Raw genomic sequence first — 15,004 nt, forward strand, 5'->3', positions numbered from 1 at the left:
GGTGCGCACCTGTATTCCCAGCGTTCTGGGAGGCTCAGGTGGGAGGGTGGCTTGAGACCTGCAGTTGGAGGCCACCCTGGGCAATGTAGGAAGATTCTGTAAGAATCATTTAAAAATTAGGGGTGGAGGGAGTGGGGGCAGGCATCTGTAGTCCCAGTTACTCAGGAGGCTGACATGGGAGGGTGGCTTGAGTTCAGGATCTCGAGGCTGCAGTGAGCTATGAATGCATCCCTGAGCTCCAGCCTTGGCGACAGAGCGAGACCCTGACTCTAAAGTAATAATAACAGTAACAATGTGAACGACGTAAAATGTTTGTAAACACGTAATGTTAACAAAACACAGATTGTCTTACTGCTCGCAGAGTCCAATGAACAAGAGCAAGGTTTGCTGTAAAGAAACGGACTTTCTGCCATGCTTGGTTTAGGGGAAGACGTACAGGCTCCTGCCTTTAAGGGCACTGCTTCCCACTGGGGGCAGAAAGCAGGGCCTTTTAAAGGGGGACTTGGCATAAATAGTAGGCAGGGGAGGGAGCAGGCAGCTGCGGGGTCTACGTGACTTGCTGAGGTGCCTTGTCTGTGGGGAGGTCACACTGGCACCATCTTGGGCAGAGCTAGGTTGGAAAGGGGCTGTTTGACAAAGCAAAACAGACATATGCTTGAGCTGTGTTCTGGGATGCTCTTAAGTTGCTTGGAGACAACTTGATCCCTTTGAGTTTTGTTTTAGAATTTGCTCAGTGGGAACATAGCAGATTTTAATGTAAGATTAATAGTATTAGTCAATAATCTCCAATGCTTGGCAAGGCCGTAGTTGGAAACAAGGACTCATACGCTGTCAGTAGGAGTGGTAGTAACATCTATCTGGACATGTATTTGGCATTTTCTATTAAGGGAAAGATGTGCACACCCTTCCCCCCACCTTGAGGAATCCATCTGAGAAACTCCTGGATTTGCAAGTGAGGTAGAATCCACCAGCATCTTAATGACACCACCACATACATAGTTTTTAGAATGTAAATGTCCACCAGCTGCGGAAAGGCTGAACAAATCACTGCACAACTGAGGAAGGCGAGGGGGGTTGGCACATCCAGGCCGTGCCAAAGCCAGTTCTGTCTCAGAGCAGCGGAGTTTTTCCAAGAGACGTGGGCACGCTGTGAGGAAGTCCCAGCAGGAAGCCAGGCGAATGCCACCTCCACATGCCTGCCCCGGAGGGTGTGAGCCGCTTCCTTCTCTGGATCAGTGGCGTGCTAGGAGAGGCCTGGGTCTCTGTCAAGGCCAGGGATGGATGGAAGTTGAGAGAGGGACTCAGTGAACTCGCTCTGTTTCAGCCCGAGGTGTGCAAAGGGAAACTGAAAGACAAGCAGCAATGTCAGAGAGACCTTCCTGTCATGCCAGCAGGATTGCTTGGGAGCCAGTGAGCACTCCAGCCCTTGAGGGCTCTGTCACAGCTGGTGGGAGCATGGGTCAAGGCTGTGGCAGAACACACCCCAGCCTCAGGTGAAGAGGTCCCTAATGCTTCCCTCTAGCCCTCATATTCCAGAATTCCAAGTCAAGTCTGAAGAGTCCGCTTAACTTCTGTTGTCTCAAACATGCAGAGTGGTCGTCACACGTGGTTAGAGGAGTTTGACTCCTGGTGAAACGGGGAGGCCCGGGCAGACCTGGCCACAAGTCCAGCATGTGCCCGCCCCAGCAAGGTCACCGTGCCCCAGGGGAAGCAGCACCCGGAGAGGTCACCGTGCCCCAGGGCCGGGACCCCAGCCGGGCTGGCTCAGAAGTCCAGCTGCATTGCAGCTGTAACTGCATCCAGACAACTTTGACCAGGCGCTGAGCCACCGGCCCCTGGAACCAACATCACAGGCACAAAAGCAGAAGCCCAGGGAGCAAAGATGAAGATCCAGGAGCACAGTAACTGTCAGGTAGGGACCTGCTGGCCCACTGAATCTGGGAGCAACACTACAGGCGCTGCAGGGAGACCCCCGGAGTGACCCGGGGCCTGACTCCAGAGGGCAGCCCTTCCTTAACTGGAGCTGCCTCTTCCCCTCCTGCCCTAGGATGTAAACCCCGTTTGGCTGAAGTATTGAATTCACAGGGGATCTGACCCCGCTCTGCCCATGATGCTCATCTGTTTTCTGGGGCTTCACTGCCTGAGCTTCCCAGAGTGGTCTCCTTTGTTTGGCTCAGGTCAGTGTCTGCCTTCCCGAAGCTGTGTCTCCAGTGTGTTAGGCTTCCCCTCTCCTCCCTCAAGTGACCTCAAGGGCCCAGGAGGAAAAGCAAGAGGGTAGGAGGGCTCCCTGAGGTGGAGAGCAGACAGACAGCAGGTTCTCCTTCTGCCCTGTCTTGAAAGATGCCCCCAATTCACACCCACACGGGCGCCGGAGTGGCAAGGCAGGTGAGGAGGGGGAATGGGCGAGGCCATTCCCACCTCATGATCCTCCCACCTCATTTTCTAGCATTAGCACATGGCATGGGGGAAAAGTGTGGGGAGATACATGGCTGTCAAAATGAGACTCAGGTTGGGGACGTGACAATGATAAATGTGTCTGGGTCATGCAGCATACATGTGTGCTATGCACTCTCCATATGAGCATGTGTGTGTGTGTGTGTGTGTGTGTGTGTGTGTGTGTGACTGCATGTGCAGAGGCATGTGCAGGCAGCAGGGCCACCAGGATCCTGACAGCCCTCTCATGTGGCTGTGGGTGACAGTTACATTCTTCTCTATACTTTCCTGTATTGCTCATTTGTTTTCCCTCCCGTGAAATTGTTTTATCTACAGAGTCAGAGGAAAAACAATAAAATAACTTTTTTTTTTTTTAAAGACAAGATCTCACTTTGTTGTCCAGGCTATGAGGGATTATACTCACTGTAGCCTTGAACTCCTGGCCTCAAGCAATCCTCCCACCTTGGCCTCCCAAAGTACTGGGATTATGGACGTGAGCCTAGGATACAAAATGTCTTTCATAGATTGAAGGCTATTCAGGTTTTCTACTTCTCTTGAACAAGTTTTGGTGATCTGAGTCATTCAAGGAATTTGTCCATTTCATCGAAATTGGCAAATTTATTTCCAAATACTGTTCCTAATATTTCCTGGTTATTCTTTTTTCAGTTTTATTGGTATTTTAAAAAGCATTCAGGTTCATGGATTTTTCTCTTTGTTTGTTCATTTTACAGTTTTAAATTTCTGCTCTTATCTTTATTATTTCTTTCCTATTAGATATTTAGATGTTTCAAATTTATTTGTTTTTAAAATTGGCATGTAAAATTGTATGTGTTTACCATATACATAAGATGGATTTTTACAGCTTTTATTTCTTTAATTGACACATAACAGTTCTACATATTTATTAAGTACATAGTGAAGTTTTGATACATAGAATGTAATTAGCATATCCGTCATCTCACACATTTATCATTTCTGTGTTGGGAATATTCAATATCCTCATTCTAGTTACTTGAAACTATATAATATATTATTGTTAACTATAGCCATTCTGCAATGGTATAGAACACTAGAATTTATTCCTCTTATCTAGCTATAATGTTGTATCCTTTAACAAATCTCTCCATGTCCCTCCCTTCCCCTCCCCATCCCAGCCTCTAGTGTCCTCTGTTTTACTTCCGTAAGACCAACTCTTTTTAGCTTCCGCATATGAACGAGAACATGCAGAGTTTAACTTTCTGTTCCTGGCTTATTTCACTTAACAAAATGACCTTCAGTTCCATCCATATTGTCACAAATGACAGGATTTCATTCCTTTTACCGCCAATAGTATTACATTGTGTATATACACCACATATTCTTTATCCATTCACCTGTGGTTGGACCCTTGTGTTGGTTCCAACCCTTGGCTATTGTGAATAATGCTGCAATAAACATAGGGGTGCAGGTGTCTCTTCAATACACTGATTTCCTTTTCTTTGGATAAATTCCCAGTAGTGGGATTGCTGGACCATAGGGTCGTTCTATGTTTAGAGTTTTGAGGAACCTCCATACCATTCTCCATAGTGGCTGTACTACTTTACATTCCCATGAACAGTATGTAAGAGTTCCCTTTCCTTTGCGTCTTTCTCAGCATTTGTTATCTCTAGTCTTCTTGATATTGGTCATCCTAACTGGGGTGAGGTGATACCTTATTGTGGTTTAATTGTCATTTCCCTGCTGATTTTTGATGGTAGCCACGTTTTCATTTATTTCTTGGCCATATGTATGTCTCTTTTTGAGAAATGCCTGTTCAGATCATTTGCCCATTTCTATTTTTTCTTTTTATTAACTTTTTTTTTTTTGAGGGGGAGTGTCGCTCTGTCACCCAGGCTGGAGTGCAGTGGTGCGATCTCAACTCAGTGCAACCTCCGCCTCCCAGGTTCTAGCGATTCTCCTGCCTCAGCCTCCAGAGTAGCTGGGATTACAAGCACCCGTCACCAAGCCCAGCTAATTTTTGTATTTTAGTAGAGACGGGGTTTCACCATGTTGGCTAGGCTGGTCTGGAACTCCTGACCTCCAGTGATCCACCCACCTCGGCCTCCCAAAGTGCTGGGATTACTGGCAGGAGTCACTGCGCCTGGCCCATTTGCCAATTTTTAAACCAGGTTGTTTTGGTATTTTTGCCTTTGAGAATCATAAGTTCCTTGCATATTCTGAATATTAATCCCTTGACAGGTGAATACTTGAAAATATTTTCTCCCATTCTGTTGGCTGTCTTTTCACTCTGTTGATTGCTTCCTTTGCTTTGCAGAAGCTTTTTAGTTTGGTGCAATCTCATTTGTCCATTTTTGCTTTTGTTGCTTGTGCTTTTGTGATATTATTTATAAAATCTTTTCCCAGACCAGTGTCCTGAAGCATTGAAGATTTGAAGTATATATACATTGTGAAATGGTTAAATCTAACTTATTAAGAAATGCGTTACCTCACATAGTTGTCATTTTGAGGTGAGAACACTTACATCCACTCTCAACATTTTTCAGGAATAAAATGTATCATCATTAACTATAGTCACCATGCTATAAAACAGATCTCTTGAATTTATTCTTCCTGAGTGTAAATATGTGTAAATACAGTATAGAGATATGTTATTGCATATCATGGGGAAAGATTTAAAAGATTGAACATGTTCTGCTTAGAGTGTGTTATGGGCTGAGTTGTGTTTCCCCAAAATTCATATGTGGAAGCCCTCACCTTCAATGTGCATGGATTTGGAGACAGGGCCTCTAAGGAGGTCACTGAGGTTGAATGAGGTCACAGGGGCAGGCCCCTGGTCCTATAGGACTGGAGCCCCTATAAGAAAAGGAAGAGAGCTGCATTCCTGCCAGGCACTGCGGACCTTGCTTGGCTTTAGTCCCTCAAAGTCCTACCAGGACCATTCATGGCCACTCCCGTGTGCTGGAAGACGAGATCGGCAGGGCTTTGGCAGTGTTGGAAAAGTCCTATTTTTGCTCCCCTTGCCATGTTTCTAGATCCTGCACTCCACATACAAATAACAGGCTTGAGCAACCAGTGTTCCATTCCCTCACTTCCCACTAAATGTGCCTGTGCTTCTGCTTGCCCCCACCCACTCAGGAGCTACGGGTAAAGCCGTAAAAACAGGGTGAGCAAGGCAATTCCCTGCTGCATTTCTCCACTTGCACCCCGTTCTTCAACTTCCACATCAAACGTCTTCCGAAGCCTCTTGAGGGTCGTTTCTCAAAACCCGTGCCCTGAGCCCAGCTTGGGCCGTTCTCATCTGGCTTCCTGTGGCATCCTAGTGTCTGTGGCACCCTCTCAGTCCTTGGCCTGACCCCGAGCCACGGGCTGAGTTTCTTGGTGTGGGGAATTTTGAGAATATGGAGGTTTTTTCTCAGGAAGACAATTATGTGCATCCACCGTCTCATTTTTTTTTTCTTTTTCTTTTTTTTTTTTGAGACAGAGTCTCACTCTGTCGCCCAGGCTGGAGTGCAGCGGGATGATCTTGGCTCACTGCAAGCTCCACCTCCCAGGTCCAGGCCATTCTCCTGCCTCAGCCTCCCGAGTAGCTGGGATTACAGGCGCCCACCACCACGCCCAGCTAATTTTTTGTATTTTTAGTAGAGACGGGGTTTCACCATGTTAACCAGGATGGTCTCGATCTCCTGACTTCGTGATCCGCCTGCCTCAGCCTCCCAAAGTGCTGGGATTACAGGCATGAGCCACCGCGCCTGGCCTTTGTTAATTGTTTTCTAGTTGCTGTGTCGATTCTCCCTTTTTTCCTCTCCTACTGATTTTCTTTGTGGTTAAGCGATCACTCTCGTACTATGTTTTGGTTCCTTGTTTTTTATTTTTTGTTTATCTGTTGTAGCTTTTTGCTTTGTGGTTACCATGAGGCTTAAAGGAAACATCTTAAAGTTATAACAGGTTATTTTAAGCTGGTAACAACTTAGATCACAAAAATAAAAACCTCTGCACATTTACTTCACTCCCTCCACACACACTTTTTTGAGACAGGAACTCACTGTTGACCTGGTTATAGTGAGGTGGCATCATCACAGCTCACTGTAGCCTCGACCAACAGGGCTCAAGTGATCCTCCTGCCTCAACCTCTCCAGAGGCTGGGATTACAAGCACAAGCCACCATGCCCAGGTAATGTTTTTTTCTTTTTATTACAGACAAGGTATCCCCATGATGCCCAGTGTGGTCTTGAACTCTTGGGCTCAAGCAATCCTTCCACTTCAGCACAAAATTCTGGGATTACAGGTGGCAGCCACTGCATCTGGCCCACATTTTGAGTTTTTCATGTCACAATTTACAACTTTTCATATTGCATATTTTAAAATAAACCATTGTCATTATTCTTTTTTAATTATTATACTTTAAGTTCTACGGTACATGTGCACAACGTGCAGGTTTGTTACATAGGTATACATGTGACTTGTTGGTTTGCTGCACCCATTAACTAGTCATTTGCCTCAGGTATTTCTCCTAATGCTATCCCTCCCCCAGCCCCCCAACCCACAACAGGCCCCGGTGTGTGATGTTCCCCATCCTGTGTCCAAGTGTTCTCATTGTTCAATTCCCACCTATGAGTGAGAACATGTGATATTTGGTTTTCTATCCTTGTGACAGTTTGCTGAGAATGATGGTTTCCAGCTTCATCCACGTCCCTGCAAAGGACAAGAACTCATCCGTTTTTATGGCTGCATAGTATTCCATGGTGTATATGTACCACATTTTCTTAATCCAGTCTATCACTGATGGACATTTGGGTTGGTTCCAAGTCTTTGCTATTGTGAATAGTGCCGCAATAAACATATGTGTGCATGTGTCTTGATAGCAGCATGATTTATAATCCTTTGGGTATATACCCAGTAATGGGATGGCTGGGTCAAATGGAATTTCTAGCTCTAGATCCTTGAGGAATCGCCACACTGTCTTCCACAATGGTTGAACTAATTTACACTCCCACCAACAGTGTAAAAGTGTTCCTATTTCTCCACATCCTCTCCAGCATCTGTCGTTTCCTGACACTTTAATGATCGCCATTCTAACTGACATGAGATGGTATCTCATTGTGGTTTTGATTTGCATTTCTCTGATGACCAGTGATGATGAGCATTTTTTCATGCGTCTGTTGGCTGCATAGATGTCTTCTTTTCAGAAATATCTGTTCATATCCTTTGCTCACTTTTTGATGGGGTTGTTTGTTGTAAATATTTTTAAGTTCTTTGTAGATTTTGGATATTAGCCCTTTGTCAGATGGGTAAATTGCAAACATTTTCTCCCATTCTGTAGGTTGCCTCTTCACGCTGATGGTTGTTTCTTTTGCTGTGCAGAAGGTCTTTAGTTTAATCAGATCCCATTTGTCTATTTTGGCTTTTGTTGCTATTGCTTTTGGTATTTTAGTCATGAAGTCCTTGCCCGTGCCTATGTCCTGAATGGTATTGCCTAGGATTTCTTCTAGAGATTTTTTGGTTTTAGGTCTAACATTTAAGTCTTTAATCCATCTTGAGCTAATTTTTGTATAAGGTGTAAGGAAGGGATCCAGTTTCAGCTTTCTACATATGGCTAGCCAGTTTTCCCAGCACCATTTATTAAATAGGGAATCCTAATTTCTTGTTTTTGTCAGGTTTGTCCAAGATCAGATGGTTGTAGATGTGTGGTATTATTTCTGAGGCCTCTGTTCTGTTCCATTGGTCTATATCTCTGTTTTGGTACCAGTACCATGCTGTTCTGGTTACTGTAGTCTTGTAGTATAGTTTGAAGCCAGGTAGCGTGATGCCTCCAGCTTTGTTCTTTTTGCTTAGGATTGTCTTGGCAATGCGGGCTCTTTTTTGGTTCCATAGGAACTTTAAAGTAGTTTTTTCCAATTCTGTGAAGAAAGTCATTGGTAGCTTGATGGGGATGGCATTGAATCTATAAATTACCTTGGGCAGTATGGCCATTTTCACGATACTGATTCTTCCTATCTATGAGCATGGAATGTTCTTCCATTTGTTTGTGTCCTCTTTTATTTCGTTGAGCAGTGGTTTGTAGTTCTCTTGAAGAGGTCCTTCACATCTCTTGTAAGTTGGATTCCTAGGTATTTTATTCTCTTTGTAGCAATTGTGAATGGGAGTTCACTCATGGTTTGGCTCTCCGTTTGTCTGCTATTGATGTATAGGAATGCTTGTGATTTTTGCACATTGATTTTGTATCCTGAGACTTTGCTGAAGTTGCTTATCAGCTTAAGGAGATTTTGGACTGAGATGATGGGGTTTTCTAAATATACAATCATGTCATCTGCAAACAGGGACAATTTGACTTCTTCTTTTCCTAATTGAATACCCTTTATTTCTTTCTCTTACTTGATTGCCCTGGCCAGAACTTCCAACACTATGTTGAATAGGAGTGGTAAGAGAGGGCATCCTTGTCATGTGCTGGTTTTCAAAGGGAATGCTTCCAGTTTTTGCCCATTCAGTATGATATTGGCTGTGGGTTTGTCACAAATAGCTCTTATTATTTTGAGATATGTTCCATCAATACCTAGTTTATTGAGAGTTTTTAGCATGAAGAGCTGTTGAATTTTGTCAAAGGCCTTTTCTTCATCTATTGAAATAATCATGTGGTTTTTGTCATTGGTTCTGTTTATGTGATGGATTACATTTATTGATTTGTGTATGTTGAACCAGCCTTGCATCCCAGGGATGAAGCCAACTTGATCACTGTGGATAAGCTTTTGGATGTGCTGCTGTATTTGGTTTGCCAGTATTTTATTGAGGATTTTCACATCGATGTTCATGGGGGATATTGGTCTAAAATTCTCTTTTTTTGTTGTGTCTCTGCCAGGCTTTGGTATCAGGATGATGCTGGCCTCGTAAAATGAGTTAGGGAGGATTCCCTCTTTTTCTATTGATTGGAATAATTTCAGAAAGAATGGTACTAGCTCCTTTTTGTACCTCTGGTAGAATTCGGCTGTGAATCCGTCTGGTCCTGGACTCTTTTTGGTTGGTAGGCTATTAATTATTGCCTCAATTTCAGAGCCTGTTATTGGTCTATTCAGAGATTCAACTTCTTCCTGGTTTAGTCTTGGGAGGGTGTGTGTGTCCAGGATTTTCTAGTCTATTTGCATAGAGGTATTTATAGTATCCTCTGATGGTAGTCTGTATTTCTGTGGGATCGGTGGTGGTATCCCCTTTATCATTTTTTATTGCGTCTATTTGATTCTTTTCTTTTTTTTTTTTTTGAGACGGAGTCTCACTCTGTCGCTCAGGCTGGAGTGCAGTGGTGCGATCTCAGCTCACTGCAAGCTCCGCCTCCTGGGTTCATGCCATTCTCCTGCCTCAGCCTCCTGAGTTGCTGTGACTACAGGTGCCTGCCACCATGCCTGGCTACTTTTTTTTTTTTATATATATATTTTTAGTAGAGACAGGGTTTCACCGTGTTAGCCAGGATGGTCTCGATCTCCTGACCTCGTGATCTGCCCATCTCAGCTTCCCAAAGTGCTGAGATTACAGGCCTGAGCCACCGTGCCTGGCCTATTTGATTCTTTTCCCTTTTCTTCTTTATTTGTCTTGCTAGAAGTCTATCAATTTTGTTGATCTTTTCAAAAATCCAGCTCCTGGATTCATTGATTTTTTGAAGGGTTTTTTGTGTCTCTATCTCCTTCACTTCTGCTTTGATCTTAGTTATTTATTGCCTTCTGCTAGCTTTTGAATTTCTTTGCTCTTGCTTCTCTAGTTCTTTTAATTTTGATGTTAGGGTGTTGATTTTAGATCTTTCCTGCTTTCCCTTGGGGGCATTTAGTGCTATAAATTTCCCTCTACACACTGCTTTAAATGTGTCCCAGAGATTCTGGTATATTGTGTCTTTGTTCTCATTGGTTTCAAAGAGCATCTTTATTTCTGCCTTCATTGCGTTATTTACCCAGTAGTCATTCAGAAGCAGTTTGTTCAGTTTCCATGTAGTTTTGTGGTTTTTAATGAGTTTCTTAATCCTGAGTTCTAATTTGATTGCACTGTGGTCTGAGAGACAGTTTGTTAAGATTTCTGTTGTTTTACATTTGCTGAGGAGTGCTTTACTTCTGTTGATTTGGAGTGCAGAGTTATGTAGATGTCTATTAGGTCCTCTTGGTGCAAAGCTGAGTTCAAGTCCTGGATATCCTTGTTAACCTTCTTTCTTATCTGTCTAATATTGACAGTGGGGTGTTAAAGTCTTCCATTATTATTGTGTGGGAGTCTAAGTCTCTTTGTAGGTCTCTAAGGACTTGTTTTATGAATCTGGGTGTTCCTGTGTTGGGTGCATATATATTTAGGATAGTTAGCTCTTTTGGTTAAATTGATCTCTTTACCATTATGTAATGGCCTTCTTTGTCTCTTTTGATCTTTGTTGGTTTAAAGTCTGTTTTATCAGAGACTAGGATTGCAACCCCTGCTTTTTTTTTGCTTTCCATTTGCTTGGTAGAACTTCCTCCATCCCTTTATTTTGTGTCTATGTGTGTCTCTGCACATGAGATGGGTCTCCTGAATACAGCACACTGATGGGTCTTGACTCTTTATCCAATGTGCCAGTCTGTGTCTTTTAATTGGGTCATTTAGCCCATTTACATTTAAGGTTAATATTGTTATGTGTGAATTTGATCCCGTCATTATGATGTTAGCTGGTTATTTTGCCCATTAATTGATGCAGTTTCTACATAGCATCAATGGTCTTTACAATTTGGCATGTTTTTGCAGTGGCTGGTTCCAGTTTTTCCTTATCGTGTTTAGAGCTTCCTTCAGGAGTTCTTGTAGGGCAGGCCTGGTGGTGACAAAATCTCTCAGCATTTGCTTGTCTGTAAAGGATTTTATTTCTCCTTCACTTATGAAGCTTAGTTTGGCTGGATACAAGATTGTGGGTTGAAAATTCTTTTCTTTAAGAATGTTGAATATTGGCCCCCACTCTCTTCTGGCTTGTAAGGTTTCTGCTCAGATATCCACTGTTAGTCTGATGGGCTTCCCTTTGTGGGTAACCTGACCTTTCTCTCTGGCTGCCCTTAATATTTTTTCCTTCATTTCAACCTTGGTGAATCTGACAATTATGTGTCTTGGGCTTGCTTTTCTCGAGGAGTATCATCGTGGTGTTCGCTGTATTTCCTGAATCTGAATGTTGGCCTGCCTTGCTAGGTTGGGGAAGTTCTCCTGGATAATATCTTGAAGAGTGTTTTCCAACTTGGTTCCATTCTCCTCGTCACTTTCTGGTCCACCAATCAAGCCTAGACTTGGTCTTTTCACATAGTCCCATATTTCTTGGAGGTTTTGTTCTTTTCTTTTTACTCTTTTTTCTGTAAACTTGTCTTCTTGCTTTATTTCATTAATTTGATCTTCAATCACTGATATCCTTTCTTCAACTTGATGGAATTGGCTATTGAAACTTGTGCATGCATCACGAAGTTTTCGTGCCGTGGTTTTCAGGTCCATCAGGTCGTTTAAGGTCTTCTCTACACTGTTTATTCTAGTTAGCCATTCATCTAATCTCTTTTTCAAGGTTTTTAGCTTCCTTGCAATGGGTTAGAACATGCTCCTTTAGCTAAGAGAAGTTTGTTATTACTGACCTTCTGAAGCCTACTTCTGTCAACTCGTCAAAGTCATTCTCCATCCAGCTTTTTTCCATTGCTGGCGAGGAGCTGCGATCCTTTGCAGGAGAAGAGGCACTCTAGTTTTTAGAATTTTTAGCTTTTCTGCTCTGGTTTCTCCCCATCTTTGTGGTTTTATCTGCCTTTGGTCTTTGATGTTGGTGACCTACAGATGGGGTTTTGGTGTAGATGTCCTTTTTGTTGATGTTGATCCAATTCCTTTCTGTTTGTTAGTTTTCCTTCTAACAGTCAAGTCCCTCAGCTGCTGGTCTGTTGGAGTTTGCTGGAGTTCCACTCCATACCCTGTTTGCCTGGGTATCACCAGTGGAGGCTGCAGAACAGCAAATATCGCTGCCTGATCCTTCCTCTGGAAGCTTTGTCCCAGAGGGGCACCCATCTGTATGAGGTGTCTGTCAGTCCCTACTGGGAGGTGTCTCCCAGGTAGGCTACACAGGGTTCAGGGACCCACTTGAGGAGGTAGTCTGTCAGTTCTCAGAGCTCAAATGCTGTGCTGGGAGAACCACTGCTCTCTTCAGAGCTGTCAGACAGGGACGTTTAAGTCTGCAGAAGTTTCTCCTGCCTTTTGTTCAGCTATGCCCTGCCCACAGAGGTGGAGTCTACAGAGGCAGTAGGCCTTGCTGAGCTGTGGTGGGCTCCGCCCAGTTCGAGCTTCCTGGCTGCTTTGTTTACCTACTCAAGCCTCAGCAATGGCAGACGCCCCTCCCCCCACCAGGCTGCTGCCTCGCAGGTGGATCTCAGACTGCTGCGCTAGCAGTGAGCAAGGCTCTGTGGGCATGGGACCCACCGAGCCAGGCACAGGAGAGAATCTCCTGGTCTGCTGGTTGCTAAGACCATGGGAAAAGTGCAGTATTTGGGCAGTAGTGTCCTGTTTTTCCAGGTCCAGTCTGTCACGGCTTCCCTTGTCTAGGAAAGGGAAATCCCCTGACCCATTGCACTTCCTGGGTAAGGTGATGCCCTGCCCGCTTTGGCTAACCCTCCGTGGACTGCGCCCACTGTCCAACCAGTCCCAATGAGATGAACGAGGTACCTCAGTTGGAAATGCCGAAATCACCCTTCTTCTGCATCGATCACACTGGGAGCTGCAGACCGGAGCTCTTCCTGTTAGGCCATCTTGGAATGGAGCCCCATTGTCATTATTCTTAATAGTTTTGTCTTTTAACCTTCATGCTAAAGATGTACGCAAAGTATACACCATCATTACTGTAATATTGTAAATTGAACTGTGTACTCACTTTTATCAGTGAGTTTTATAAATTCAGATGTTATCATATTCATTAGCATCCTTTTCTTTCAGCTTGAAGAACTCCCTTTAGCATTTCCTGTAAGATAGGTCTATTGATTATGAATTGTCTCTGCTTTTGTTTTTCTGAGAAAGTCTCTATTGTCTTGATTTTCTGGGTATAGTGTTCTTAGTAGGTAGTTCTTTTCTTCCTTCAGCACTTTGAATATACTATCTCACTCCCTCTTGGCCTGTAAGGTTTCTACTGAAAAGTCAGCTACTAGACATATTGAAACTCCCTTATGTGTTATTTGCTTCCTTCCTCTTGTTGCTTTCAGAATTCTCTTTTTGTTTTTGTTATTTGGCAATTTAATTCTAATATGTCATGGGGTAGTCTTATTTGATTCAATCTGAGTGGTGTCCTTTGACCTTCCAGTACCTGAATATTTATATTTTTCTCCAGTTTGGGAAATTTTCTGCTATTATTTCTTTAAATAAGCTTTCTACCTAGTTGTTTTTCTCAGTCCTGCTTGAATTCTGATGACCCAAACACTTGCCCTTTTGATGCTATCTCATAAATTCCTTAAGCTTTTTTCATTCCTTTTTATGATCCTTTTTTTTTGGCTTCTTTGATTGGATAATTTCAAATGTCCTGTCATTGAGCTCACTGCTTCTTCTTCTTCTTCTTCTTCTTGGTCTATTCTGATGTTGAGGCCTTCTATTGATGTTTTAGGGTTCAATTATTGTATTCTACAATTTTTTTTTGAGACAGAGTATCTCTCTATCAACCAGGCTGGAGTGCAGAAGTGGAATCTTGGTCACTGCAACCTCCACCTCCTGGGCTCAAGCAATTCTCCCACCTCAGCCTCCCAAGTAGCTGGGACCACAGTCTTGAGACACCACAGCAGCCTATTTTTTGCAATTTTTGTAGAGACAGGGTTTCACCATGTAGCTCAGGCTGATCTCAAACTGTTGAGCTCAATTGATCCACCTGTTTTGGCATCTCAAAGTGCTGGGATTACAGACATGAGCCACCAAGCTCCACAAGTGATTGTATTCTTCATCTTTAGGATTTCTATTTGATTTGTTGTTGTTGTTGATTGTTTGTTTCCATTTCTTTGTCAAATTTCTCATTTTGTTCATGAATTGTTTTTTATTTTATTTAATTATCTATTTGTATTTTTGTAGTTCTCTGAACTTCTTTAAGAGGATTATTCTGAATTATTTGTCAGTTATTTCATAGCTCTCCTTCTCTAATGGGTCCATTACTGAAGCTTTATTAGTTTCTTCTCGTGTGTTGTATTTTTCAGATTTTTTTATAATCTTTGTGTTTTTTACATTGATGCCTGTGCATTTGAGGACCTAGCCACCTCTTTCATTCTTTGCAGGTATTCTTTGGTGGTAATAGACCTTTACTATTTAGTCTAACCTGAGATTTTGAATGGGCCAGCTGGTTGCAACCATATACAAGCAGTCCTTGGTGTCATGTTCTTGAGTTGCTTCCTGTGCTCTGAGGTTGAATGGTAGTGCTGCCTCTGCGCCATGGTCCAGTGAGACCACTGGCTGGAGTTCACTGTCAGGTGGGGCTGCTGGCTGGGCTCTGCAATCAACTCTGATTAGGCAAGGTTGCTGTTGTCTTCCCAGGCCATGTGGTACTATTGTTTGGAATCTGTATTGTATTTCCTAAAGTGTGATGCCGTTGGCTAGTTTCTCCAGCATGGTGCCTCCATTGGCT

Source organism: Symphalangus syndactylus, chromosome X (genome assembly GCF_028878055.3).
Source record: "Symphalangus syndactylus isolate Jambi chromosome X, NHGRI_mSymSyn1-v2.1_pri, whole genome shotgun sequence".
Classification (NCBI taxonomy): domain Eukaryota; kingdom Metazoa; phylum Chordata; class Mammalia; order Primates; family Hylobatidae; genus Symphalangus; species Symphalangus syndactylus.